We start from the raw sequence: 16,533 nt of genomic DNA on the forward strand, positions 1-16,533 counted from the left end.
ATCCAAAGAAACAGTCCGATGGAAGGAAACAGGAATCGAGGCAGGAGGGAACACAGGAGCGAGCCAGGAGGGAAAAAACAGATGGGATGGGAGAGAAAGAGCGAAAGAACAGAATAAGGGGGAGAGGCTGTGAAACAAGGGGGGAAGAAGGTGAATGCCAGGAATGAAGGTGGGAAGCGAATAGAAAAATAGGAGCGGGCGGACCACCGCCAAGGGAAGTAACACGCAGCGCAAGCAACGAGGAAAATCAAATAGTTGCAACGCGCCGAGCCGCCAAGTGTAAGATGGTAAATACACTTGGTGGCGGCCATGTTGGAAAACACTAGACCGCTCCTCAAGCTTTGGAGAAAACGTGGCCGAGCAGTCTAATGGCGGCCGTGTTTCCACCTCTTCCACACTCTTCAGTCACCCATAGTCGTGACATCCAGGTCTCTGCAGCTCGCATTACGTAAATATACAGTGTGCGGCTCCAGCTTTCCTCTTGGCCCCCCTTGAGTTACCGCTACCATCCTTTTTCGTTATACTGCTTTCAAATAAGTAATCAGAGCCAATTTATTCATATTTGACCATTCGATCTATTAATATGCAAATAGACTTTTACCTCGTTTTTACACCATGTCCTGACTTTGCAGGTTTGCAGAGTTTTTCCACTCCAGTCTCCATCTGAAACTGACGCCAACTGTTGTCTTCCCCATCAGGCCGGACAACACACCACTGCCATGTTGTTTTGCGGATCATCCTGAGTTTCTCCATTTGTTGCCGAAAACCAGGTATAACGTTCGTCTATTTATTTACATAGATGAGTTACCCAACATTGACGCTTATGATTAATTTCACACCCCTACCTGACTATTGATGGTTGCTGGTGTGTCATCTTGAACACCCAACGCTTGCCATTACGGACCAACGTCCACAGCCCGAGAGCGCCTAACTACTAACCAGCGGTACATTAGCATGTTTCTCCTATGTAGAGTACAGCCAATTATTATGCCAGCATACATACTTATTTTATCCTGTTTATATTGTTTTTAGATGATTTTCTGAACAGCACCTCATCGACTATTATTACTCACCTCTGCGTTTTTAAGAACACGACCAGTCCTGATTAGGGCTGTACTGAATAGCATATCTATTATTCAGCCGAATACTAAATAGTTTGTCAACTATTCGGCCGAAGCCGAATATGAAGCCGAATAGTTGCTTTATTTAATAAATCATGTTCCAAACTTCAAAAAACACACTTCTTAAAAAAAAACAAATATAGCACAATTTTAAATGCATTCTATACTTTTATTTCTCTTCATTGTAATTAATGGAGCATCTTTATTTAAGGTATAAAAGCCAGAAATAAAACAGATTTAACCAAAATGAAGGGACCAAATGTACAGAAGATTGTTGCATATTCAGTGCCAGTTAAAGTATGAGACTTCACAAATGCAAAAGGACTGCCTTTCTGATTCAGATGCATTGCATTCTCTATCCAGTTGCAAAATCGATGTGGTTGAGTTTCGAAACTTCTTTGCAGCTCACATAGAAATGTATTAAATGGTTCATGTCAGCTCATCTAGGACACAAGCCAAGAGGAAATCCGAAATGTGTGAACTCCATCTCACAAGTAATCACCCCACCCAAACAAACGCTGCTCACTTTTCACTTATCCTAGTCACTCTTTTTTGCCAATACACAAACATATGCAACTTATACATTCCTGATAAAATATCAGATAATGTTAAACTCAGGAAAGCCCTTAAAAAAAGAAAGAGGGGACTATGACGTATGCAATGAGAAGTGACATGACAGGAAATTAAAGTATCTGTGCACATTTCTTTAAGTTTGTTTTTTCCAACTGAAAAAAGTGCACATTGCATATAAACATACGCCAAAAGAAAAGATGTTCCTTTATTGTTGCAGGTTAGTATAAAAGATGATCACCTTTTTTGTCTAAGAATCCATAACAAAACATGCCCTAAAGAGCAGATTACAATATAAGATATTTTTCAGCTGTGTGGTAGCAATTTGTCTGGTCTAATTCTATTCAGTTTTGCAAACTGAAGCCTATATTTGGCTTTCTGAGTTCATGTTGCATTGTATTCAAATGAGAATGTCAAAGAATTTGTCAAGAGCCGAATAGCAAGAAACTATTCGGCCAGAGCCGAATAGCTTTTTTTCAGCCAGAATTCGGCCGAATACTTACTCAAAGCCGAGGTTCGGTACAACCTCTTTAGAGAACTTCTAATTTCCCGAACTTGAAACACTCAATACAGTGTCGACAAGTTTTGCTATGAGTCATGCATTGATTTCTGACCCATATAACATCTCAAAATGCATCTTGCAATGTGAAAAGTCTTGAATTGGCCTTCATGTTCACACAAAATGTCATTCATTGCTTTGATGTCATGCCTTAATGTACAATTCTTTGTACACCAGACTGTGTAATTTTTTCATGTGCCTGTTCTGTTTTTCTGTTTTTCTCAATCAGAATAAACTCCCTTTTCTTATATTTTATGCTCCTCTAGTGTGATCTAATGTTTCCCACTAGACTCTAGATACATGTTAATCTCTGCTTAGCCCTTGAAAGGAGAGGTAGCTCTGACTCATTTTCCTTGTTTCTCCTGTGGAAGGGACTGGACAAACACTGTGCTTGTCTAGGATTGTTCTAGGTCTCAACTATATGCCATTAAGCAGTCTTTGATAAATGTCAGTGAATCAGAAAATAGCCTGGAATGAGTTTGCTTTAAACGTTCATTATCTGCACATTCTAGAACCAATACTGTAGCATTTGGATATAACTTAACAACCAGTTTCCACTGGCCATCCCAGCCCACAACCGTTGAACCCATCCTTGTCCTATCTTTTTTCCTTTGAATTAAATCAGCACTTTAGATAGCCCAAGAGGTGTACACTGGACTCTCCAAATACTTTTGGGATTTCCTTGGTCCATTATGGGGGCATTATGGATACATCTGACCCTGTATCATCCAGTAGTCTTTTCACTTTACCGTCTATCTTGATGTTGCAGCGAGGTTCCCATTTTCTCTGTTTTCTTTTATGCATAATGTCTGTCTTAGTAAGAAGTTAGAATTCTGGGATACAGTCTGACGTGACGAAGAAATCTGTTTTGCATTTGCAAGCTCTGTGGAAGGCAGCTCATATTTGCTAGGAAGTGATGAGACAGGTTTAATGATAATACCTCCTATTATGTCTCCAATAGAAATCCTCTGTGTGACTAGCTTAAACTGTTCAGAAGGCATCCTTCATTAGTAATGTTCTTGTTTCCTCATAGTGACGCTAGGTTAGAAATCCCAACATACTGTGGGTTTTCAGATCAGTGTATAAGAGGTTGGTTATTGTTGTGTGTATAATCTGGTGAGAATATAGTGATTTTGGAAAGGGGCCAGTGATGTCATTTATTGGGTGGAATGGGGAGAGACGCCTTTCTTTAACAAGGAGCCTTTGTGGTATGTGCAATTTATTAGCAGCATTTAGCCAGTATATTCCTTGTCTGAGAAAGCTAGGTGGTAGCTTCTAACATCTGGAATATGAAGTCCTACCCCTTTCATTCGTGCTTTAAGTGCTGTAAAGTTAAGTCTAGGTTTTTTGTCTTACCCTATACATCTATATATATTATTTGTCTACCCAATTGTAGAAGGTATAATCTCAGAATTAGTCTTAGTGTGTAATAAATTTGCTGAGCGCTGACCATTTTCAAGGCCAGAATTCTTCCCCACCATAATGGTGTAAGTAAGTACTTCTTGTAGAAAATGTAAGCTTCTCTTGTTTGTGAGGAGTATATCAAGGTATTTGATATTAGGCCTCGTTAAAGTTTGCCGGTCCGGTAAAAACAGTACCGGTAAGCTTGCTGGTACCGTTGTTACCGGACCGTCAAACTACAAGTTCTACTCGCGGGTGCCTTTCTGCCCACCTGGTCTGACCTGGTGGGCGTACCGGCACCCGCGAGCAGAGCATGTTGGATGCACTGGTACCATTTTGAATGATGCTGGTGCATCCGACCTCCCATGGGAATGGGGAACAATTCATTCCGGTGGCCACGAATGGACAATTATCAGGTACGGCAGAGCCCCGATGACCGGTAATTGCCCATTCGCGGGTGCCGGGAAAATTTTGCGTGTTTGGCAGCAGCCTTCCGGTTTTACAGGCAAGGCTACCGTAAAACTTATTAAGAACATGGCTACTGCCAAACACGCTAACGGTACCGCCACCCGCGAATGGGCCATTACCGGCCCATTACGAGATGAATGGGCCGGTAATTGCCCATTTGCGGGTGCCGGTATGCGCCGTCTCCTGATCCCCATTCTGCCTCATAGGGCAGAATGGGGTTGGGGAGCATGGTTGCACCGCCACCGTTTATAAAGGTGCCAGTGCAATCACGAGTTCTGCTTGCGGGTTCCGCTCTGCACGCCTGGTCTGACCAGGCGTGCAGAGTGGCACCCACAAGCAGAACCTGTTATGTGGAGGTATGGTAACAACAGCACCGGTAGCACTACCGGCGCCGTTGTTGCCTTACCGCCACATTCGTAATGAGGCCCAATGTCTCCTTCACATTTGAGAACATAAGTGCCTATGATGTCTTCGGTACATCAGGGATTTAAAAGTGTGAGGAAGGTATGGTACCGAGCAGTAGACACAGACACAATGGATACAAGTTTCAAAAACCTTTATTCACGAATTTGATTGGGATGGTAGAATTCCTAACTGGACCTAACTATAAAATGGGAGTAATCTCGACCTTTAAACCATAACAAATACGTCCAAGTCAGTCTGGTCAAAATAAAAAGGCCTATACGAAGAAAACCTAACCTTGCCCTCCTTTTCTAGATAACAAATGTGTTAAGGCAATACAAAAAGGAAAATAGTGCATCAAAAAGTAATGTCAGAAGGGCTTCATCACCAACTCACTTCCCCAAGTTCAACCCCACGGGGTCTAGAGAGTCTCTTAATAAACAAAGGATAAGTGGATGGCACAGTTCTATCAGTCTTGCACATTTTGGCTTGCTGCTACGCTTCAACAGTTCAATCTTTAGGCTCTCAATTTCTGCACGTTTAATCACTTCATTAGGCTTCATGCCCCTTGTCATCAATACTCAGTTCATATGCTCTCAATTTCTCACAGTACTGCACAGGCTTCCCTCTGCCGGGCTCGAGCCTGTCTGGTTTCACTTTATCACACATTTTCATACAGTTCTGCACAGGCTTCCCTCTGTCGGGCTCAAGCCTATCCTGTTCTTCGTGGGGGTTCCCTTCCCCACGTTTTATCTTAGAGCTTTCACTGTCGAAGACTTTCGAAACTGCAAGAAATTTACTTAGACCTCTGCATGACCACTTCGACCTCTCTTTCTATATTCCTTAAATTCACCATCTTCTCTTGCAGCACCAATGCTTCTTGCTACTTGTAGTTGCCTTCTTGGCCTTTTCCAAAGTTATTTATATTTTAACTTTTGTCTCTTGGCATGTTTTACTTTTGCCCTCTTGACGTACTTCACATTTCACATATTTAATGTTGCTCTTATTTAGCTTTCTTTCCTTTGACCTCCGCTTGTAATATCTTTTAAAAGTTCATAACATTTCACAGAGATTTTCGAATGTGCGACTTCCTCTCACAGGTCAGCTCTGCTACTCTGTATCCTTTTTGTTTAACTATTGCTCTCTTCATTCGAGTTTTATCAGCACACGCGCAACCATCAACTTTCAAATCACAGTCACTTTCCCTTTAACATCAACCACACTTTTGTTGTACTTGATAACTCACCGGTTGTATTAAATAAATGTCTTTCAAATTTTGTACGCAGCTCAATGCCATTGCCAACACCTCATCTGATCCTCCCCAGCTGCGCCGTTCACCCGAGAGGGTCGTCGGCCATTTCCTGGCACCTTGAAGGTTCCTTTTGTCCGCTTGCTCGGCTCTGCCTTTCGAACACTCAAGGCTTCCCTTATGCTTGGAAATCTTGCATGCCTTTCTCTCGATCCTCGCAATCGCTGATCAGCCCATTGGCCTTACAACTCCCACAACCTGGTTCGCATCAGCCTTGGAAGAGCTGTTCCTTCTCGTACCCAGTCTCTCTCTCTTTAGTTTGTGTATGCCACCTTTTATTTTCACAGGGAGACTTAATAATTGGCAGGTGTACATTATTAGAGCTACGTGCCTAACTCTGCCTGGCCTCATTACAGGGACAGGGCCAATGCAAGTCAGGGGAGGTGGTCCTTCTGTCCTCATTCTTCATCTTCCTTGATGCAGTACCTTTGTCAAGACAAGGTGGGGAGGAATTATGGGAGATGTAGTTTTCCATAAAATAAACAAGGATATATGGGTGGAGGAAAAATGGAGGATACCATTTCTCAACATTTGCTGCTTTTCCCCCACTCCCTGAGGACCCCCTAAACAGGTGATCCTCCCTTGCTTGTCCACCTACAGGGTCGGAATCCAAAAGCAAAGGCCTTTCCCTGGCCACCTGAGTAAGGGATCCCTGGGGACTAGGTTGTGAAACACCCTCTGTTTTTTCACAAAGGGAAGATTTAGGATCTGTGTTTAAGGAGTCGTGTGAGATTTCACAATAATTTTCAATTGTTTTGCCAAATTGTGGAATAGATTGTTCTGGCTGGAAGACATATAGGAGAATGTCGTCAACGTAGGTAGAGCATTTTAGTTCCACTTCATTAATGGTGATACCAGGGAAGAAGTGGTTATTGAGGTGGGCAATGTGAGGGGTCAGAAATGTGAGACAGACACATAGGTATAGTTTTCTCACAAGTCGCCATTTTATTACATAAGGGGTGAGACAAACGCCTATCTTTCCTTAGCCTAAAAAGGATGTCCATACCTAACAAACTAAGGGTAAAGGAAAATGACCTAATGTCCAAAAGTACATGTCCCTCACAATAATACATATAACAAAGTCATACAGGAAGTACTTGGCTGTTTAAACTTCCCAAAATAATATATACATTCAAACACAGGGGTTATAAACAGGAATCCCTGTGACCAAGGTAGGATCTCCTTCTCCTGGATCAATTCAGGATTTTCCAAACCCAAGTTCGATTTCAAGAAAGTTCTTCTCACTATTCAAGTTCCACTCAAGGTAGAATGCAAAGTTCTTGTCATTCAATATGTCCTTCACTTAGCAAAAGTGACTATCTTAGTTCCAAAGGGTTTCTCACACTTAAAAGACAACTGTTAAAGTTTTCACACCCTCCGGCTTGGAAAACCAAAAGACTTTCTCTTCACACATCAAATCAAAAGTCAATGTAAGTGTTCTTTTCTCTGAAGACCAATCACTTTTTATCACATTGCATTTCCCCTTCATAAGCAACACCTCAGTTAGGATGGTTCACTCAAAAAGATATATTTAGACAGGATGGTTATACAACAGTTAATCAAAACACAGTAGTGGAATTGCCACTTCTTTTCCACCACAACCTTCTACCACATTCACAGTACTTCAAATGATCTTCTTCCTGGTCCACTCGCTTGCAAGGACTAACTATTCTTTGTCCCTTTCCTGGTTTACTAGCCTGCCAGGATAAATCTCGTACTACTACAACTCGTACTTTGTGTTAAGGCGTGTTCCAAACTTTCTGCAATTTAATCCTCAATGGGGAGAGTTGAACCAACAGCGGCTTCTCGTATTATTCTTTAGACTTTCAACACAATTGGCTTATAGCTTCTTCCTCAAGTATACTGCACATAAGAACAATGATTCTCAAATTGATCTGTTTGCCATAGGCAATGCAGGTGACAGTTCTCTACCCCGTAATCCTTTTTTCCTGTAGTCCATGATTTCTATCTGCACAACTGTAACGCTCACCTGACTCCCACGGAGACGCTGACCAGGTCTGGGCTGCTGCGGCCTCTTCTAAGGTGATGCGCAGGACTCGGAACATCGACTGGGCCGGACCCCCAAACCTCGCCTGTCTGATGCGTAGGAAGATCTTTCTGTAGATGGGGAAAAGGATTTTAATCACCTGCGGAGTGACGAGTCGAACCCCTCCTTTCCCCTTTTACTCTCTCTTCAAACCACCTCTGAACCTTCCCGTTAATTCTCACCTTAAGATTTGAAATGACGAGCTCTCCATCCTGCTTCTGGTGCAGGGGTGCGGTAGAATCCATTTACTTCACAGGTTATCAGACGGGCATTCAGGTCCAGTTGCTTCACTGGTTTTTTGGATGAATAAGGCGCTTTCGTAAGTATATGACTTATCAAGTCCAAGGGTTGTTCTCCCTTCCTGTTTGGCCTTTATTTTCAATGGACTGCTTTTAGTCTTTTAGCGCAGGTGCTGAGCGAAGATTCCACATAGAGAAGACAATTTGCTGTGGATAATTCAGGTGAGCTTATGTTGGGGTGGTTTTTCTAATGTCTGTATGTTCACCCACTAATGCGCGTGTTCTTTTTTCCCCATAGGGGCCGGGGCGCGGTACTGCCAAAAGGCTTGCCGACCGGAGATGAGGAAGGATTCTCCCCCACCAATCGCCAGGTAAGCCTTCGGGCAAATCAGTCTTTTCCCAATGTCTTCTCTGGTTCACCTTTTGTTCTTCTCTTTTCCTTCCTAGGTGCTGGAATGCAGCGGAACGTGCGGATGGTCGCAGGAGTACGGAATTCCTTGTGGACAGGTGAGTTGAGCGCAGTGCTGCAACGAGCAACGCAAGGAATCCTAAAATAATGTCTTTCCCTTTAGAATCGTCGGCGTATTGGCGCCGGATCCCATGCAATATCAGGTAATGTCCTTTATTCACCTTCTCTTCCTCTCTTCTTCCTTTTAGGTGTTCCAGAACTGAAGCGGGCGTGGCTGGAGTCAGGATGCAGGAGCAGACACGGTGAGCGTCCAGCTGCTAGGAGCAGAGCAACACGAAGCGTGAGCTGCTGTCTGGGCGTGGCTTAAATAGCCTCCAAAGAAGTCCCAGGTATGTATCCTTCCCCAACCAGGTATGTATCCTTCCCTGACCACGCCCGAGTGGCAAAATAGTCCCACAGGTAAAGTAGTTCCTTTCAGGCCTCAAAGAGGTCTGGATCTGGCAGCATGGTCTGCATCAGGTAAGTCCACCAAAAACACTCCCTTTATGAGCCTGGCGCCTATGGCGCCAGGACTGATGTCCAAAATGAGCCTGGCGCCAAAGGCGCCAGGACTGTGTCCAAAGGGCCCCTATTTGGGGTTGCTGGACCTTCCCTTGGGTACCTGATGTGTGCTTCCGGGGCTGCCGGTCTTGGACTGGCTCTCCGGGAGTATGCATCATGACAACAACCCTTTGGCTGTTGGCAATGTAGTTTACAACTTTCTCCAGGGTATCGTGTTTTGGGAATATCATATTCAAATTGCCTTGGTGTTACTCTCAGCTTTCTTTAGCTTTGGCATTGCAGGGTACAATGTCCCCTTTTTGGATATCTCTTTAGGAAAGCTGTGTTCCCTTTGCTTTGCTAGTGCCCCTCTTTGGCTTTGGCAATACGAGTTACAATATTCCCTTATTTGATATCCCGCTTTAGCTAAGTTGCATTCACTTTGCTTTATTATTGCCCCTCTTTGACACCTCTTAATAGGAGATTTGCGCTCAGTTTGCTTTAATTGAAATATTTAATATTTAAAATGTTCATTATTATATAGCGGTCTCCTAAGGAGCACCCCAGGGTCACCTGTATCAAGCCAACTCACTGGTATGTCCTGACTTGCCGGGACTGATTGTTCTTTCGTCAGGACCTCCTCAGAGTTTGGCAGCTCTTGTCAGTCTGCTGCTGCTCGTGCTGTCTGTCAATGCAGCTTTCACAGATCTGCTCACTCGCCGGTGAAAAACTTACACTGGAGCAGGTCCCAGGGCATAGAGAGCTTCTCGCTCCCTCAGGGTAACTGGCCTCAATAATGCTTCCCTCTGTGCGTCCTCTGCATAAACTAGGAATCCCAACCTCTGCCACGTTTTCTGCATGGCGTCCCGCTGTCAGCACAGCAGTGACTCCAGCTTCTGCTTTTCCCTGCTGCTTCCTCTTAGCCCGCACCTGAAAGGCCATTAAATGTTTAAAGGTCCCGTGCAGGTGTGGGTCATTACAACATCTAGACCGTTCATCACAGTTTGGTAAATTTGGACCCCTCTTCCTCATCTCAGTACTAAGAGCATTATGGGACTTGAAGTCCATAATGTTCTTCTTTGTTTTAATATCAAAATCATCAATTGTACAAAAAGCCATTAAGACTGTATAATCATTAGGGAAATTGTTTAGAGGGTTCTCCCATTCCTCCTGACCCGAGTCTCCTCCCATGTGATTCTCCCGCATTATGCCGCCCCCAGGGTCAGGGTCAGGTAGCAGCTGCCTTTGCCTGGCCATATAAGAAGAGGTCCAGGTCAGGGTTTTTGCGGTGATCATCTCATATTCACCACAACAAGCAAGGTTTCCAGGGTGCACAGGGAAGTGGTTAGGCGGCATCCTTGTCTAGGTTCTGGTGTGAGCTTCAAATAGAAAATTATTTTCCCAATGTTAAACATGGAAGTTCAAGGGTTTTTTAGTATAGCACGGCAATCAGCTCCCTAGAGGGGGCAACAAAATTGAAAGGTTTCAGCATTTTGATTAGAGAAGGCTATGACACACCATCATATGCCTTCTCAGTCCTAAGGATTAAAATGCGTTGTAGGATGTTAGCGTTAGAGCAATTGATCAATGCATGGCATGCTAAACAAGTTATATCAGCTGAGAGTCTGCAATGTAAGAATGCAATCCGAACTAAGTGCTCTGACTTCTTGAATACAGTTTAGGAAATCCGTTGTATCCTTCAGATATGTAGGGATGTTCTGTATGAGTGGTTGAAGTAATCGATCTATATAGATGGATAGTGGGTCAAAGATACTGTCTGTACCAGCCACAATAGGTCTTAATGGGGGGTCGTCTTGATTTTTATGGATTTTAGGCAAGCCATAAAATACCGGTGTAATGGGATGATGGTTAATTAAAAATTCACTTGTTTTACAACTAATCCATTCATTCTCCAAGGCTTCCTCAATAATGTCTTCAATCAACGCTTTTATTCTCATGATTGGGTCACCACTGAGTTTGGTGTAGGTACCAGCTTCATTGAGTAATAACAGACACTTTTTTGTGTAGTCCTCAGTGTCCATGACAACAATAGCTCCGCCTTTATCAGCTGGTTTTATTGTTAAGGATTCATCCTTTGCCAATGCTTCCACATAATCTAATTGGCACTTCTTCAAATTGATGGGGGTGGATATTTGATAGTTAATCCGTTTTCAAATCTGTGATAACTTTTTTCTCAAAGAGGTTGAGGATAGAATTCTGAAGACGCCACTACTTTACATCTCCAAATACTCCCGTCAAAGCTTTCAAGTCGGTAGAGCCATTAAGAAACATTGGAGCATTCTACATAATGATCCACTACTGGAAAAGCTATTCCCCAAATACCCAATGATGGCCTTTAAAAGAGGCCAGAATCTGAGGGATAAACCTGTGAGAGCGGAAAAACCTCCCAAAGATAGACAAATGCTTCTACAAACAAGGAAAAAAGGCACATTCCCATGCTTGGGGTGTTCCCATTGTAACAACGTGATTAAGGGTGAAAGCATATCACATCCCCTTACGGGCAAGAAATTCAAATTCAGAGACTTCGCGACCTGTATGTCGACAGGCGTTATCTATACAATCAAATGCCCTTGTGGCAAACTGTATGTGGGCCAGACCACAAGAGCGGTTAAGGAGAGGATAACCGAACATAAATCCAACATTAGGTGCAAAAACACAAAATCCCCATTGGCAAGACATTTTTTGGAACATCATCACACGGTTGCCCAGATCAAGTTTCAAGTTCTGGAGGTCGTCAAGAAGCCACATAGGGGTGGGGACTACCAATCCATCCTCTCCCGCAGGGAGAAGTTTTGGATACACCAGCTAGACACACCTAACCCACAAGGGCTCAATGAGGTATTTTCCCTGAGGTGTTTTATCTGAACTTGACCTTGCTCCATGTTCTCCTATAGAACAATGGTGCTAACACACTGTAGCGTTTTAAGATATCTTCTTTCACTGTCCTCTCTGGTCTATACTATGTGTGAGTAAAGACAGTTTACCTTGTTCACACTCTTTCGAAATTCCTTTCTGTTTCTTTAATGGTTTTGACTGAATTTAACTATAATGGAATGCACTCTAATGTACTTATTGAGTGTGATTTCGGTCTTCCACAGTGGAACAACTGTTAAAACCATATGAGTCCGGGACATGTCGACCGGCCCACTGTTTAATTACTTATGTCCTAGAATGCGTTGCTTCTGCCTTTTAACGCATTGATAGGGAGTTGGTATTCATGCTGCTCCATTGGGGGCATTTCCACGGTTACACCAGTGCACTTTTTAGTTTTTATAACATATAACATGTTTTGTATTTAGGTTTATTTAACATACACTAGAGCTCCCACTTGGGAGGTTTCCCACTGTAGCCATAGTACTCAGCACGTATATTCATTTAACCTAGATTATCCGTAAAATAATTTATCTGGGGTCCTTTGACAACTAACATAATTAGAATTCTCTATGAGACTCATCCCGAACATACTGTCCAATCTTACAATGTGGATTATTGCTTGTTGTAATCCAACAGCATGCTCTTTTCCGTTGTGCAATACACTTTCCACAATGGCGCTCATTTCAACACCAGCATTTCAGCTATGGTGCACATGAAGATTTTACTTAGTCCTTTTTTTATCTTCCCCACACACACACACGGTTCTGGATGGGCTGGTGTCTGTGTAGATCGTTGCCAGGGAGACGCTGAGACCCTCCACAGTCCACACGAGCATCTCATCCCCCCGATCGGGAGGTGCTCGTATTTTAGTTACATTGAGCAACAGAAGCGGCTTCTGCTTTCACACGCGATCGTATAGCTTCATTGAAACTACTTGGCAGAGGTAAATACAACAGGATATCAATGGCGCCTTACCTATTTCAAACTACGATCCATTAGATCCCCTCTTTCCACTGGGGAGCATTCTGAATTGTTTTCTTCTTTCATGTTTACAGCCGAGCACTTTAGATTCTGGTTCCCGAGGATATTTTGGGACATATGAATATTTCCGGGCAAGCAGTGCATCCGCACGTGTAACTCCCGTTTTAACTTGCAGATTGTAAGGTAAGCGAGAGCTCTACATATGCTTCCATTGTTTTTTCACGCCTGTTATGCACTTATGGACCTAATTCATTTCTACTCATCTCTATTCATAAGGGACTGTTGTCCCTTTATTTCTTTGTTGTTAGCGTTTTCTGTGAACAAACTTTAAATATAATAATTGTTTTTGACCAATTACATGTGTAATGAATATCCAAACTCTTAGAACCGCTTTATTTATGTCTCATGTATAGGCATCTTGCACGCCTGAGACGAGGGTTTTCTCCACCAACTGGCGGGTAGAACTGAAAAACAGGAGTTCACCAAACTTTTAGGGTTTTCTTACGCCTCACCTCCACTATACTTAAGGTATGCCGCAACTCTACTTTTTTGGCACACACTCCTTGGAGATGTTTCTCACAGATGGGTAATCACCTCTATTCCTTTGATTATTTTCTGATATAGAACATGGATTTGTTCCTGGTGCACTGGCCACAGTGGGTACCCCTTATTGGGGAGTAACGTTTAGGAATACCTCAGATAGTTACATTTGAACTACTCCAGTTAGGATATACCTATATATGTGAATTCAATGTGGGTTCAATAAGGACCACTATGTTTAGCACTTTACATGCGTATATTATGTTTGTTTAAATGTTGTTTTTCATGTCTGTTTAGGTTTTGCAGTCCAAACCCAATAGGCTCAAGAAGAAGGGATGAATATCCCGAAACGCGTCAGCCACGAATTGTATAAATGGACTATCATTGTTTACTGTTTTCTTGTTTTTTTGTAGACAGTCATTTTGGCTTTTTCACTTCAAATCTGTATGGTGAATTTACTGTGACATTAATTAAAAACCTCCCCCTGTTTTGGGGTTTTTTACAAAATCACTGAGTGTTCAGTCTTACTACTAACTTGATCAGAATATTATTAATTAACTACAACACATGCATTTAAAATTGCTGAACCATCAATTGATGGACTTATGATAGAGTGCAGGGGACGGGAGGGTTCCTAATTTTGGATCCTCGTCTTTTGTTTCTACTTAGTCTGCAATGTAAGAAGCCAGTTTGCTCCAATTTAAGTAGAGGGAAAATACAGGTAGATACGCTCCAGCCAAGATTTGTGCACAAAGGTGCCAATCTTGAGTTTTGATTTATTAGAGTTAGGGGACAGCCATGTGTTACTAGAGTAGGGACCTTGCCTGTTTTAGGGAGCACAATAATCATGTAATCTCTGACGTCGGCAGAGATAGTACTCATTTCTACAATGTGGTCTAAGAGTGTGTGCAACTAGGGTGTTAAAAGTGTAGAATGTTGTTTGTAGAATTCACCTGGAATGTCGTTGGGGCCTGGTGCTTTACATGATTTTATTTTGTGGGTAGATACTTTTAAGCCAGTGAACCAAATTGGTGTGTCTAAAGAGAGAGAGAGATCGTTTGTGGAGATTAGCAGTGCGTAGGAATTCTCCTATTTTGTCATAGTCTCTGTGTATTTGTTCTTTGTCAGGGGTTTTGGAAAAGTCTAGGAACTCATTGGCGATCTCATCTTTAGTTGTGGTTATGCCTTCCAAACATTTCCTAATTATTGGGATCTGTACTTTGTTGGCTCTAATTTTCTTTGCCATTTGTGTCCATGTTTATTTTTGCCTTATGTCTGACCAGGAAACCCACTCCTTTAGTCATCAGCGAATTATATTTCTATCTCGATTGTTGGAGTTTTTGATGATATAATAGTTTGTTGAAACTTACAAATAGGCTTTCCTTCGCAGCAAACTCCCTTTTGAGAAGTTGTAACTTGGCATTCATTTGTTTGTTGATTGATGACAGACTAAATATGAAGTCTGCAGAACTCAAGTGTCTTGGACAATATGTAGTGTAAGGGTGCAGAAGTAGACGCAGGACACAAAGGTGGCAAGTTTGTTGGCACAAACCTTTATTGAACAGACAATGAGCAAAAACCCTAACTGTCCCTATAACTAAGAGGGGTTTCCATGCCTCAATTAAAATTAAGGACAACGTCAGAATGTCAGGCAAAAACAAATAGTCCACTTTCCTATGTCCCAAACCTATTTCCATCTCTTACATTTCAAAAGAAACCTATACAGTGGACTATACCCATCCTTATAACAGGATGTGTCCCTCCTTTGGGATGTTTTAGGCAGTTCATAAATGATGGGGGAATATCCTTCTTCGCCTAGCCGTCAATAGGCTTTTCTGTGTCATTCCCCATAGACAGGAAGGAGGTCTCTCTCTCTTCTCAGACCTTCTTAGGTGGTTTGTCAAAGTAACAAGTTGCAAAACAAGATTGGGAAGGTGTCTTCCTTCCCCAAGCCTTTCTCAAGCCCTCTTTCAATGACCTTATTTTTGTTCAACTTTCTGCCAAAAGATAGATCTTCCTTCCTCTGGTCTTCACATAACTTGTGCCAAATGATCTCTTTCTCTTCCCCTGTTCTTCTCTTCTCATTATATGGTTCCCAGAACCCCCTTCTCAGCTCTTTAATGTGTATTATTTAAGCCATGTTCACTAACCTGCCAGGCGTTCTCGCATGTACAACTCTCTTGTTTTCTCAAGGCTCAGGCCTCAGACTCCGCTTTCATCTTTGTGGTGTCTCTTGTTTAAACCCGGTTCACTATCCTGCCAGGCATTATCTTGCATGTTCAACTCTCTCAGTTTCTCAGTGTTCAGGTCGCAGACACCTCTCTGAGCTTTATAGTGTCTCTTAACTAGGACCGGTTCACTATTCTGTCAGGCCTCCCTTCGGGTCTCCTTGGGGTACTCTCTGACCTACTGTATTCTTAACTGTATTTGTATTTGTATTTATATAGCGCTTTACACCACTGTTTCGTCCCACTGGGACGAGGAAGATGATTCTGCACTTCCAACCACAGTATCTGGAGTCTCCCAAAGCCTTAAGGTCCCCCCCTCTGCATACCTTTCGAATTGGTCCACAAAGTTTCCGGTCCTCGGCAACACCGGTAAGCTTCTGCGGCTTCCCCTGGGCTCTCGCGGTCTTCCTTTGATTTTCGACAGCTCCACCACGCTGGTTTCTCTCTGCATGTAGTGTCACCTGGTCCACTCAGGTGGCTGCTTTTCTGCCAACGGACGTGGGGTTCCCCAGCTTTCAGGTAAGTTGTGGTGCTTCTCTGCTTTCTCGGTTCTCGCCTTCCCACTCCAGGCATTTAGGTCAGCAGTGGGTCCTCTCTGCGCAGCTTCACTCCCAAGCGTGATGCTCCTATGGGGCAGGACTGACATTGAGGAGAGTCCTTCATTAGTTTTAATGGCGGATTGACTTCCTTCCTTCAAATAGTATGTTTGTATCGGTTCTGTGTAGGGCTCTTCATAACTCTGCTCATCCTCATGTGACTACTTTTGGAGTCATCCATACTCACTCTTCCCTCGCTCTTGCTCATTACAGTATCACCTGCCTGAC

General features: G+C 43.0%; 1 long non-coding RNA gene across 1 annotated transcript; it reads left to right on the top strand.

The window, feature by feature from the left end:
- The first annotated feature begins 12,818 nt into the window (after window positions 1-12,818).
- On the top strand, window positions 12,819-13,390 carry LOC138520091 (uncharacterized). The gene is made up of 3 exons (XR_011282786.1): window positions 12,819-12,903; window positions 13,016-13,124; window positions 13,355-13,390. It is a non-coding gene; the product is annotated as an uncharacterized lncRNA (long non-coding RNA).
- Window positions 13,391-16,533: the final 3,143 nt, after the last annotated feature.

Source organism: Ambystoma mexicanum, chromosome 13 (genome assembly GCF_040938575.1).
Source record: "Ambystoma mexicanum isolate Mex_15411 chromosome 13, UKY_AmexF1_1, whole genome shotgun sequence".
Taxonomy (NCBI): domain Eukaryota; kingdom Metazoa; phylum Chordata; class Amphibia; order Caudata; family Ambystomatidae; genus Ambystoma; species Ambystoma mexicanum.